Source organism: Chelonoidis abingdonii, chromosome 8 (genome assembly GCF_003597395.2).
Source record: "Chelonoidis abingdonii isolate Lonesome George chromosome 8, CheloAbing_2.0, whole genome shotgun sequence".
Taxonomy (NCBI): Eukaryota; Metazoa; Chordata; order Testudines; family Testudinidae; genus Chelonoidis; species Chelonoidis abingdonii.
In genome coordinates, this window is record NC_133776.1 from 38,359,161 (window position 1) to 38,372,363 (window position 13,203).

Genomic DNA, 13,203 nt, shown 5'->3' on the forward strand with positions numbered 1-13,203 from the left:
GCAATGGTGACCATGTGGAGAGGGGAGCAATAAGCAAGGAGGAAGCGACCACACAGTATTCCAGGTTTAAAAACAAAAACAAAAACACAAGCTAGATGCCTGGAAAAGGAAGAAAATCCTCCAATATAAAGATCTTTTCCCTCAAAAACTAAGACAGCACCCAGAAAAAGGGCAGCACCTTCTGCAGCAGACAACCTAGAGAGGCAGAAAGAGAATCACCAGTAACGAAGCATAGGGCTACACTACCAGCTAGGGGTGTGATTCCCAGCTTGTGTACACGTACTCCCGCTAGCTCTCTTCTGCCCTAGCGTGCTAAAAGTACTAGAGCAGCTACAGTAGCACAGGCAGTGGCAGCACGGGCTAGTCACACCAGGTACGTATCCACTGGGTTTGTATCTGAGGCAGCTAGCCTGTGCTGCCACCGTCTCTGCCTGTGCTACCATGGCATCACTGCTACTTCAGCATGGTAGCTCAGATGAAAGCTAGTATGTGTACACAGGCTGGGAATCACACTCCTAGCTTATAGTGCAGGTATAGCCTACGGCTGACCAAGGTGGCTTTTGACAAAGTAGAGAGACCTTTGCTAAAAACAGGGGTATCAGAGCTGGGTTTCAGAGGCAGCATGAAGACTTGGATAAATATATTATATAACTCTCCCTTCGTTAGGATAGAGGTTAAAGAATTTCAACTACAAAGAGTAAACAGACAAGGCTGTCCTTATCCCTCTTAGAATCATAGAAATCTTAGAAAAGTTGGACTGGAAGGGATTGTGATAGATCATCTAGTCCAGTCCCCTGAAGTATTATCTAAACCGTCCCTGACAGGTGACTGTCTAATGGTACCTGCCCTTAAAAACCTCCAGTGCCGGAGATTCCACAACCTCCCTAGGTAGTTTTTTCCTGTGCTTAAATACCCTTACAGTTAGAAAGTTTTTCCTAATGTCTAATCTAAATCACCCTTGCTGTAATTTAAGTCCATTACTTCTTGTTCTGTTCTCACTGAGTAAGGAGAACAATTTATCACCCTTCTCTTTATAACAACCTTTTATGTGTTTGAAAACTGTTATGTCATCCCCTAGTCTTTTTTTCTCCAGACTAAACAAACCCAATTTTTTCAATCTTTCCTTGTAGGTCATGTTTCCTAGAACTTCAACGATTTTTCTTCCTATTCTCTGGGCTATATCCAATCTGTCCACATCTTTCCAGAAGTGTGGTGCCCAGAACTGGCTGCAGTACTCCAGCTGAGGTCTTATCAGCACTGAGTAGAGTGGAAGAATTACTTCTCTAGTGTCTAGCTTACAACATTCCTGCTAATATATCTCAGAATGATTTTTTTTTTGATACAGTATTATATTGTTAACTCATATTTCATTTGTGGTCCACTATTACCCCCAGATCCTTTTCTGAAATACTCCTTCCTAAGCAGACATTTCTCATTTTGTATTTGTGCAATTGATTATACCGTCTTAAGTATAGCGTATGGGATTTGGCTGCTCCAGTCCCATAGCCAAAGTTCAATGCATTTGTCCTTACTAAGTTCATCCTATTTATTTCAGACCATTTCTCCAGATCATTTTAAGCACAGCACTTGCAGCCCCTCCCAGCTTAGTATTATCCACAAACTTTATAAGTATATTCTCTATGCCATTATCCAAATGATTTATGAAAATATTGGACCCAAGACTGATCTCTGTGGGACCTCACTCGATATGCCTTTCAGCTTAATTGTAAAACCATGGACAAGTACTCTCTGAATACTTTTCCAACCAGTTGTGCACTCACCTTATAGTAAATTCATCTAGACTATATTTCCCTAGTTTGTTTATTAGGTCATGTGAGACTATCAAAAGCCTTACTAAAGTTGAGATATATCACATCTACTGCCTCCCCCATCCACAAGACTTGTTAACCCTGTCAAAGAAGGATATTAGGTTGGTTTGTCATGATTTGTTCTTCAAAAATCCATGTTGACTGTTGCTTATCACCTTATTTTCTTCTAGGTGCTTACAAACCAATTGATTGATTATTTGCTCCATTATTTCTCTGAGTACCAAAGTTAAACTGACTGGTCTATAATTCTCTGGGTTGTCTTTATTCCCCTTTTTATAGATAGTTACTACATTTACCCTTTTCCAGTTCTCCGGGATTTCTCCCGTCCTCCACGAGTTCTCAAAGATAATCACTAATGGAGCCGAGATACTTCAGTTAGTTCAATTCCTTAAGGAACTTAGGATGTATTTCATCAGGCCCTGCTGACCTGAAGACATCCAGCTTGTCTAAAAGTAATTCTTAACTTGTTCCTTTCCTATTTTAGCCTCAGACCCTACCAAAGTTACACTGATGTTCACTATGTTAGTTGTCCAATTGCTAACTTTTCTGGTGAAAACTGAAACAAAAAAGGCATTTAATCCTGCCATCTTCACATTTTCTGTTATTGTCTTTCCCCTTCCCTCATTAAGTAAGGGGCTTCCCCTGTCATTGGTCTTCCTCTTGCTTCTAATGTATGTGTAAATAGTTTTCTTGTTACCTTTATGCCCCTAGCTAGTTTAATTGAATCTTGTGCCTTTGCCTTTCTAATTTTGTCTCTACATGCTTGTGTTGGTTGTTTAGATTCATCCTTCATAATTTGACCTAGTTTCCATTTTTTGTAGGACTCTTCCTTGAGTTTCAGGTAATTGAAAATCTCCTAGGTAAGCCAAGGTGCTGTTTTACTATACTTCCTATCTTTCCTACGCATTGGGATAGTTTGCTCTTGTGCCCTTAATAACATCTCTTTAAAAGAATGCCAACTCTCCTGAATTTTTTCACTTAGACTTACTTCCCACAGGATTTTAAAGTCTGTCTTCCTGAAGTACATTTTTATTCTGCTGATTTCCCTCCTATCATACCTTAGAATCGTGAGCCTTATCATTTTATGATAATTATCACCCAACCTGCTTTCCACCTTCAAATACTCAACCAGTTCTACTTGTTTGTCTGTATTAAGTCTAGAATAGTCTTTCCCCTAGTTGCTTTCTCCACCTCTGCATTAAAAAAATGGTCTCCAATGCATTCAAAGAACTTGCTGGGTAATCTGTGCCCTGCAATATTATTTTCCCCAGCAGATATCTGGGTAATTGAAGTCCCCAATCACCACCAAGTCCTGTGCATTGGATGATTTTGTTGGTTGTTTTAAAAAACCTCATTCAACTTTTCTTCCTGATTAGGTGGTCTACAGTAAACCCCTACTGTGATATCACACTTGTTTTTTACCCCTTTTATTCTTACTCAGAGACTTTCAACAAGTCTGCCTCCCCCTTCTATCTCCATCTCAGTTCAACTATATATATATATATATATATACACACCTATCTTTGATATACAAAGCAACACCTCCTCCCCGTTTCCTTGCCTGTATTCTCTGAAAAAGCTGTACCCTTCTATATCAATATTCCAGACGTGAATTATCCCACCAAGTTTTGGCAATGCCAATTATGTCTTAATTATGATTATTCATTAGTATATATAATATCTTCCTCTTCATGTTGATTCCTCATACTTCTTGCATTAGTATACAGACATACATGTTCATTAGATTTCCCCTGTATATTCCCTCTTATCTTTCCTTTGTCCCTGCTTTGATTGCCCATGTTGCACCCAGATTCCAGCCCTTCACCCATCTCCATGTTTTGGACTTACCTACAGGTTTCTGTCTCCTGCCCCCGTCAAATCTAAATTAAAGTTCATGAGATTAGCCAGTCTGTATTCAAAGATACTCTTCTCCTTCCTGGATAGATGGACCCCATCTCTGCTCAGCAGTCCTTCTTCTTGAACAGCATCTTATGATCAAGAAAACTGAGGCCCACCTTGTGATAACAACCATGCACTCACCTCCAGATGTGCCTGTCTCTTTGCACCTACATCTCTCTGAAATCAGTGCCGTCAACATTCAGACTAGCTATAGCCACATGCCTGTCCCACACACAAGTTATATCTGCCACGGGCAGGAATAATCTACATGAGACATTGGGCAGAAGACCAGAAAATACATTTGTTAAAATGTGCTGACCATAGGCCAGATCCTCAGCAGGTGTAAATTGGTATCTTTACCTCAAATTGAATAGACCCATGTTGGTTTACAGCAGCTGAGGACTTTACCAAAACCTCTTGAAATAATGTGCTATCCCAATCCTCACTTCCTAAATCTGGCTGTGCAGGACCTGGCGAGAACAGGTGGGAAAGATGCATGTGCGCATGAGCGAGAGAGAGTGTGTGCGCGCACATGCTCAGCTGGTTTAATTATTAGTTGCAAATAATTTATTGGCCTATTTTGGCCCTTTTTTTTCAGTTCATGAATGATTCAAGAACAGGTTGGGATTTGTAATAATTTGTTCAATAACTTTACTTGCTAGATGAACCTTGTATGAAAATTGAGGAGGTGGCTTTCCCAATTGGCCAAAAGAGCTCTGTGGATGTGAATACACTCACATCTGTTTAGGCACACTGACCTTCCTGTTGCTTTTGTTGTACATGAACTCTCACTCATCTGACCAGTACAGAACTGAAAAAGGAAATGAATGGCAATAGCATGAAGCACCAAGTTTTATTCACTCTAACAGTGGCGAACATGGGTGGGATTTCAGAGGGGCCCAAAGGAGTTAGGCATCCAATTCCCATTGACTTTCAATAGGTGCTGGGCACTTAATTCCCTTAAGCCCCTTTAAAAATCCCAGAATATACAGCATGCATTCAGCCTACATCAGCTAATAAAAACTATGTTCCTTCCATAACTTTCTACTAGTTATACTGAAGTCTTACAGTTTATACACTTATGCAGCTAGATAGAACTGAACATTTGCGAACAGAGTACACCTCCATTGACCCGAATGACTAGGGGTTGATCCAAAAAGGTTTGGATAACCAGGTGTTTGCATAAAAAGAAGCATTTAACTAACCAAGCTACACATAGATTCAGATAACTAGAATTTTCAAATAAAGGGAATTTGGATAACTGGAATTATACTGTACATAGTATCTGTCAAAAATAAGATGAGCCTGAACCAATGCAATTGATCTCAACTCCCCTGACCTTTGGGAAAGTTTTCCTCCTGGGGGAATTCTGTGCCAAAATATTAAAAATTATGTGCACAATATATTAAAATTCTGCAAAATTCTGCATCTTTTATTTGTTAAAATAACACAATATAATCATCCCAGTTTAAATTATTTTTGGTCATTTATTTCAAAATACCTGGCATCAAGTATGTTTGTAACAACACAGACAAAAACAAAAATTCAGGAAATAGTTTTTGAGAAATAGATTCTTTACTAGGCATATAAATATAAAACTTTTAGTAATAATTTATTTAAACTACAAAATAGAACCATATTTTCCCCACACCTCAGAAGCAGTGCAAAGGCTTAGGGGAGTCAGGGGTAAGGAAGGAGCTGAGGAAAAGGGAAGTCATAGCTCAGAAGGATCCTGGGTGTGAATTTGGAGGGTTGTTGGCTATGGGTGAGAAAAGTATGGAGCAAGGTTTTTTTGTTTTTTTTTTGGCTGGGAGGAGAGAAGGATTGTTAGGGAGCTTCCCCCATGCAGACCCTGGCTGATCCCTAACCTGACCTATTCAGTCAGGTACATCTGCCCCATCCACATGTGTCCCTCCACCCCTACTCAGCCACCCACTCCCCCATGGCCCTGCACCCCCTCCTCCATCTCCATGTGTCTCTGTGGCCCCACTCAGCCACCCCCCATCTCTATGACCTCCCTCCCGCAGTGGTCCTGTGCCTCCACTCCCATTCAACCCCTTCCCCCATCTGTCCTCCCACACTACCCTTTGTGTCCCCCTGTCTCACCCCCCAGCAGCCTCACGTTGTCTGTCGGCCCTGTCTCCTGACCTGGCCTGACAGGCACTGTAAAGAAGGCAGGTTATTTCTAGCGAATGCTAATGGAAAGGGGGTAGGTTTGGAAGATAGAATTAAAAAAGAACAAGTTAAAAATCACTTAGAAAAGTTAGATGCCTGCAAGTCACCAGGGCCTGATGAAATGCATCCTAGAATACTCAAGGAGCTAATAGAGGAGGTATCTGAGCCTCTAGCTATTATCTTTGGAAAATCATGGGAGACAGAAGAGATTCCAAAGACTAGGGAAAGGGTAAATGTAGTGACCCATCTATAAAAGGGGAAAATAAAAAAAAACCCAGCAAATGACAGACCAAATAGTTTCACCTTCCTGTGCCAGTGAAGATATATTGAGCAATAATTAAGAAATCATCTGCAAACACTTGGAAGTGGTAGGTGATAGGGAATACGCTAGGCATGGGATTTGTAAACGAATAATTTCCATGCCAACCATCTGACTGCTTTCCTGTATACAGAATTAATGAGCAGTTAGCAGCATCAGGGTTTTGCCGCCCTAGGGAGCAGCACTCCTCCCCTGAGCATTCGGTGGCGGGGGTCCTTCCCCTTCACGTCTCGGGGCACTCTCCATGGTGGGTCCCAGAGCGAGTGAAGGACCCACAACTTGAATTTCCATGGAAGACCCAGTAGCAGAAGACCCCCCCCCGCACCGATATTTTCATACCGTCAAAGGTGCCCCCCAAATTCTGCCGCCTTAGTCGAATGCCTAGGGTCGCCTAAGTGGAAGATCCAGCCCTGATACGATTTTGTGGATAAGAGCAAAGCGTCTGGACGTGATATACCTTAGAACTTTAGTAAGCGCAATTGATATGGGTTCACATGATATTCTTATCAATAATAGGCAAAATACCAACTTAGATGGGCTTACCTATAAGGTGGGGTTGCAAACTGGCGATAACCATACTCAGAGAGTAGTTATTAATGTCCCAAACCTGCGGAAAGGTAATAACAAGGGGTTCTGTAGGGGTCTGTTTTGGACCAGCTCTGTTTCATATCTCCATCAACACTTGATATTAGCATAGAAAGTGCGTTAAGTTTCGATTGTCCAAACTTGGGAGGGATTGGCAACCTGCCTTGGAGGATAGGGTCATAATTCAAAAATAATCTGGAAAAATTGGAGGGAAATGGTCTGATGTAAAACAGGTGAAGTTTATAATAAAGTACCAAATGCAAATCTCCCTTAGGAGAGGAAACAATCAATTCACACATACAAAATGAAGAGGGGACGTCTCTCTAGGAAGGATTATGGCAGAGGATCTAGGGGTTAACAGTGGACACAAGCTTAAATAGAAGTCAACAGTGTTGATGTTGTTGCAAAAAAAAGCAAACATGATTCTGGGATGCCATTTAACAGGCGTTTTAGTGAGCAAGACACAAGAAGTCATGTCGCTTACTCTGCGCTGGTTTAGGCCTCAACTGGAGTATGTGTCCAGTTCTGGGCACCGCATTTCAAGAAAGATGTGGAGAAATTGGAGAGGGTCCAGAGAAGAGCAACAAGAATGATTAAAGGTCTTGAGAACATGACCTATGAAGGAAGGCTGAAAGAATTGGGTTTGTTTAGTTTGGAAAAGAGAAGACTGAGAGGGAACATGATAGCAGTTTTCAGGTATCTAAAAGGGTGTCGTAAGGAGGAGGAGAAAACTTGTTCATCTTAGCCGCTAAGGATAGAACAAGCAGTAATGGGCTTAAACTGCAGCAAGGGAGGTTTAGGTTGGACTTTAGAAAAAAGTTCCTAACTGTCAGGTGGTTAAACACTGGAATAAATTGCCTAGGGAGGTTGCGGAATCTCCATCTCTGGAGATATTTAACAGTAGGTTAGATAAATGTCTATCAGGGATGGTCTAGAGAGTATTTTGTCCTGGTCTGAGGGCAGGGGACTGGACTCGATGACCTCTCAAGGTCTCTTCCAGCTCTACTATCTATGAATCTTCCCTAGCTGACCCGGAGCTGCTGCTCTGTTTTATCACCACAGCCTGTGATGGGCAAAAGGTGGAACTGCAGCAACTTTCTGGCAGAAGTGTTTTCTGCCCAAAAAATAAAAATGTGTGGCTCATTAATTATATGTGCATGTCCAGTGGTGCAGAATTCCCCCAGGAGTAAAAGTTTGGATCTGAATTTTGTAGTTCAGGTCCAGTTTTGGAACAAAACCCATATTAATTAACATACAGTATATTCTTTGAAGTGCTTTCGTCTAAGACTCTTGGGTGGCTTTGGAATATAGCTGGATTTTATGTGCAATTATTGTAATAGGCAGAGATATTCTCCTTTGCAGATACTTAATATTACATCCAATTTTTATATTTCAGAATTGTTGCTTTCTCCTCAACCTATGTATCTTTAAGAGTCAAATGACAGAAACTGTGTGAAAGCCTAAAGAGATCTAAGAGAAGTTTTTACATATCTTTTACTTTCGGAGGGGTAGACATGACTATCTAATAGGCCTCTTCCAAAGATAAGCTATATTTATAAAATGATAATAGCTATTATATGGAATTGGAACTGCTCAAAAAAATTTCATCAAAATGCATGAAGATGGAAAATGGCTTTTTGATTAAATGAAAATTTCAGCCAAAAAAAGATCCATTTTCATCAAAAATGTAAGAATTATAGTGAAAAGGGTTCCAAAGAAAAATTTGGACATAAAAAAAATTAATCCAAAATTTTTCCATGGGAAAAAAAAAATAATGTTTAGGCAGTTTAATAATTCCTATTCACTGCTGCTGTCCTCACTCTCCCCCAAATTGCTACCCACCTTCTGCATTTCTCATAGCAGCATACATTATTAATCATCTTATCTTGATTCATTCGCTTGGCTTGAACAACTTATATCTGAGAATTATTTTTAGGGCCTAGAGATTAAAGTGGGGGCATATGCCTTTTTTCTTGCTGTTGTTCTTGGCAGCACTTCATGGCCTAGCAGGCTAAAATAGACTTTTTTCCCCCTTCCATGTAATGTGCATGGAGTTCTTCCACTGGCTGTAGTTGTGTTGCTGGTGGTGGGTGTATATTCATGGTGAAAGAACTATATCAGTCTTTCTGAGGAAACTGTGAAGCTTTCTTTTCAGCTGCACATCATCATACCCACCTTCTGACCTTGACTGTAATAGGCTGATAAGTGCAAGGGTATGCACAAATAATTACAGTAGAACCTCAGTGTTATGAACATCAGAGTTATGAACTGACTAGTAAACCACACACCTCCTCTGGGGCCAGAAGTACACAACCGGGCAGCAGAGACCAAAAAAACAAAAAAAAACAACCCACCAACCCACAATGCAAATACAGTACAGTACTGTGTTAAATGTCAACTGCTAAAAAATAAAGGGAATGTTTTAAAACAGATTGTGACAAGGTAAGGAAACAGTGTCCATGCTCGTTTCGTTTAAATTAAGATGGTTAAAAGCAGCATGTTTCTTCTGCACAGTGAAGTTTCCAAGCAGTAATAAGTCAATGTTCAGTTGTAAACTTTTGAAAGAACAATCAAAATGTTTTGTTCAGAGTTACGAACATTGCAGTTATGGACCATTTCCATTCCGGAGGTGTTCGTAACTTGGAGGTTCTACTGTACCATTATCACAGTAGTGCTGAGACACCCCAAATGAGATCAGAACCCTGTTGTGCTAGGTGTGGCCCTGCCCCAAATTGCTGACATCTAAATAGACTAGACAGACAAAGGAAGTATTATCTGCATTTTACAGTGTGATCAAGTGACTTGTCCAATGTCCCACAGGGAGCCTGAGCACAGCTGGAACCAGGGGGATACACCGGTATGGGGCTGGGTTGGGGGCAGTTCTGACTCCCAGAAGGGGCGGGGATGGGAGCGGTCAGAGCCAGCCCCAGCCCGCCCTGTACCAGTAAGCGCCCTCCCCTTCCCTGCTGGGATAGCAGCAGCAGCTGGGGGCTCTGGCAGCAGTTTAAAGAGCCCAGGGCTCAGCAGCTGCTACGGCCCCTGTCCTTTAAATAGTCGCCAAAGCCCGCTAGAGCCCTGGGGTAGCAGCAGCAGCCAGAGACTCTGGCAGCAATTTAAAGAGCCAGGGCTGTGGAGGCAGCAGGAGTCCTGGGCTCTTTAAGTAGCCCCGAGAGCCCCGTTGCTAGTCCAGAGCTCTGGGGGCTAATTAAAGGGCACAGGACTCCCGTGCTTCTACTGCCCCAGCCCTTAAAATAGCCCCCGGAGCCCTGGGGTAGCGGCAGTGGGGCTCCGGCAGCTGTTTAAAGGGCCCAGGGCAGTGGAGGCAGCAGGAGCCACAGCCCTTTAAATAACCCCCAGAGCCCCGTGCTATTCCAAGGCTCCGGCAGCAGGGCTCTGGCGGCAATTTAAAGGGCCCAGGCCTCCAGCCACTGCCAGGAACCCCAGGCCCTTTAAAGCTGGGCCGCCCCGGTACGGCGCACTGGCTCTTGCTGGTACGCAGTACTGGCGTGTACCAGCTTACTTTCACCTCTGACTGGAACTGAACTCAGATCTCCTGAATCCCAGTGCAATGGCTTAAGTATAAAATCATCCTGCCTAATATTTAGTATTTATAGCACATTTTGCATCTTCAAAGTGCTGAAAAAATTAATGAAACTGACAAACCCTCCTGATGCCCTGTGAAATATGTAGGTAGCAGCCTCATTTTATGGCAGAGGAAACCAAGGCATTGAAGTGAAGTGACATGCCCAAGGTCATAGATCAAGTCCATGAAAGAACAGGGATGATCACTCAGGACCTTCCTGATTCACAACCCTAAGCTCATTTCTTTTGATCATGTTGCTTCCCAGTAAAGACTGATCCCATGTTATTTCCATAACATGTGGTCATTTTAAAACTAACTATATATTATGGAGATATACTAGAGCTTCTATAGTTAAAGCAAACTGAGCGTCCCACTTAAAGTAGGAATAAAAGCCCTTTTAAAAATCAACAGATGAGTGAATTTAAGCTGCAGATTTTACACAGAAGCTGGTCCCAGCCTTGTTGAATTTTTAAATATTCTCTGTTTGTAGATAGATAAAAATTTGCAGTTTTGCTAAAGGAAGCATTTGAAAATGCTTTTTTGGACTTTTGGGTCATGGTGTCTCACCATTTTTCAGATCCTTCTAGTTAAAGAACCATAGCACCTAGAAACCACTGGCTACATGCTCACACAGTACACTTATGCAATGAAATGCTGGTGTGACTTATCTAAATGAAACATCGTCAACACTATTCCCCTCATTCATCACAACATTAAGTAGCTCCCTGCCAAGAGCTACCAATGGAGTTCTACTCAGTCATCCACTTCTTGTTTCTGATCTGCTGTCCCCCAGTCACCAGCAAGATTCAGTGCAGAACCCCTGGGAGCCCAAGTGGAGGACTTAGCAGAAAGGAGCAATGGCTGTCTTGAGGGCAGAGGGTAAATCAGCAGTATCAGGACCATAGAGTTGGAATGCCAAAATTGTGGGAACAGATAAGAACAGATATAAGGCAGGTCTGGTTATCGGGAGGGTGATGTAAAATCCTGCTCCTTAGCTCTGGGGAACATGCTTCCTACTCTTGTTCTGCCAAATAGCCTTTGGTTGTCAAACAGGATTATCCCAGCTGATGAACTATATATCGCTCCCCAGAGAGGGATCTGAGATTTCTTTCAGTATCCAGCACTCAGATTGCTTATCATATTTGTTTCAAGAGCAAGTCTCTTTCTTTTGTCATAGTTGGAAGATGCACATATGGGTGGAGTTGTACACGAAACTGTTTTATAAACCAAGCTATCAGCCCTACTGCTCCAAAAGTTTCTCCCTTCTGGTAACTTATTTTTAGTTCTTCAGCTGGCAAGTCCCAGTCTGAAAAGCCAAAGGAGGTCAGGGAGATTGTGTCTGCTGGATGTGAGGGGAAGCACTTCCCCCACACCCAGAAAAAAGAGACCAGCAGCTTAACGTCAGCTCTGCTTGTCTTTTCCCCTCCCTTTCTCTATCCAAAATCCCATTGTCTCCTGGGCAGTTCCTTCTTCCCCTTTGCGATGTAGTGCTCTCACTTCTCGTAAGCGTCTCCTGCAGGCTGGGTGTGAGCCTGCACTCTTTCCTTTCTCAGCTTCTGGTGCCCCCTGTTGACTGTTGCCCTCATCAGGTGGATCTTTGGTGGCCCAGTCCTCCGGCCAAGTCACACGCAGTCAAATGTATGAAGGAATCATGGGTAACAAAGTCCAACAATTGGTGCTTTCCAAGGTCTTCAGCGCCATCTCTGGACCTGTTTAAATTCTAGCCCCTCTCTTGGGTTTTTCGTACTGAGCCTTATCCCTTTCTTTGGCTTTAGCCACTTCCCCATTGGCCAGTGGGGAGAGCCAGGCCCACCCATTACTCCAGGTCCCAACTCAGGGACCCTATAAAAAGCAGATGTGTATTGCTTTACTTTATAGTTGCTGCTGCTGCATCTCTGGACGCCTTCCCACTTGGTCCCATCACCTTCTTGGGTTCACTGTCTGTGCAGGGTCAATCCCAGGCCTCCTTGCCTGGAGTTTCTCAGTCTCTGTCCTGATTTCTCAGTGTTTTCTCTCAGGCCTCTGTCTGTAGAGCTTTACAGCCCTATCCCTGCTTGATCAGGGGCTCTCCAGAGTCTCTTCACGTGTGGAGTTTCACAGCCTTACAGTGCTCCTTCACCCTTCTGGTCCCAGTCAGCAATTGACCTGCTCAGACCCTGTTGCGCCTTTTAACTTGGCCTGCTGAGCTCTGATTGGCTGCTTTCCTATAGCCTTTGTAGGCAGATCTGGAGGACCTACCTTCACTGCTCCTTTTCCTGGGGCAAGGCTGGCAGGACTGTAAAGCCTCCAGCAGGCAGGGGCAGCTCTAGGTATTCTGCCGCCCCAAGCACTGCAGGCAGGCTGCCTTCGGTGGCTGGCCTGCTGAAGGTCCCCATCCCACGGATTCGGAGGCATGCCGGCAGGAGGTCTGCCGAAGCTGCGGGACCAACAGACCCTCCGCAGGCATGCCGCCAAAGGCAACCTGCCTGCTGCCCTCCTGGCAACTGGCAGAGTGCCCCCCGTGGCTTGCAGCCCCAGGGACGCGCTTGGTGTGCTGGTGCCTGGAACTGCCCCTGCCAGCAGGGGGCCTCAAAGGGCCTGGTACACACCCTCAGGCCCTTTCAGACTTCTCTGTGCCTGGAAGAGGAAAGCTAAGATCCAGAGCTGCCTAAGGATAGTTTTTTCCTGCCCTCTCCCCTACCTCCTGCTCCTGGAGCACTGTGTCAGTGTAGCACAGCAGGACACCAAAACTTGAATGCACTTCAGTGAGGTACACTTGAGTGCTCTGACTCTAAAGGAAGCCCAGGACCTTTGTCAGAAAGAGAAGATGCTTG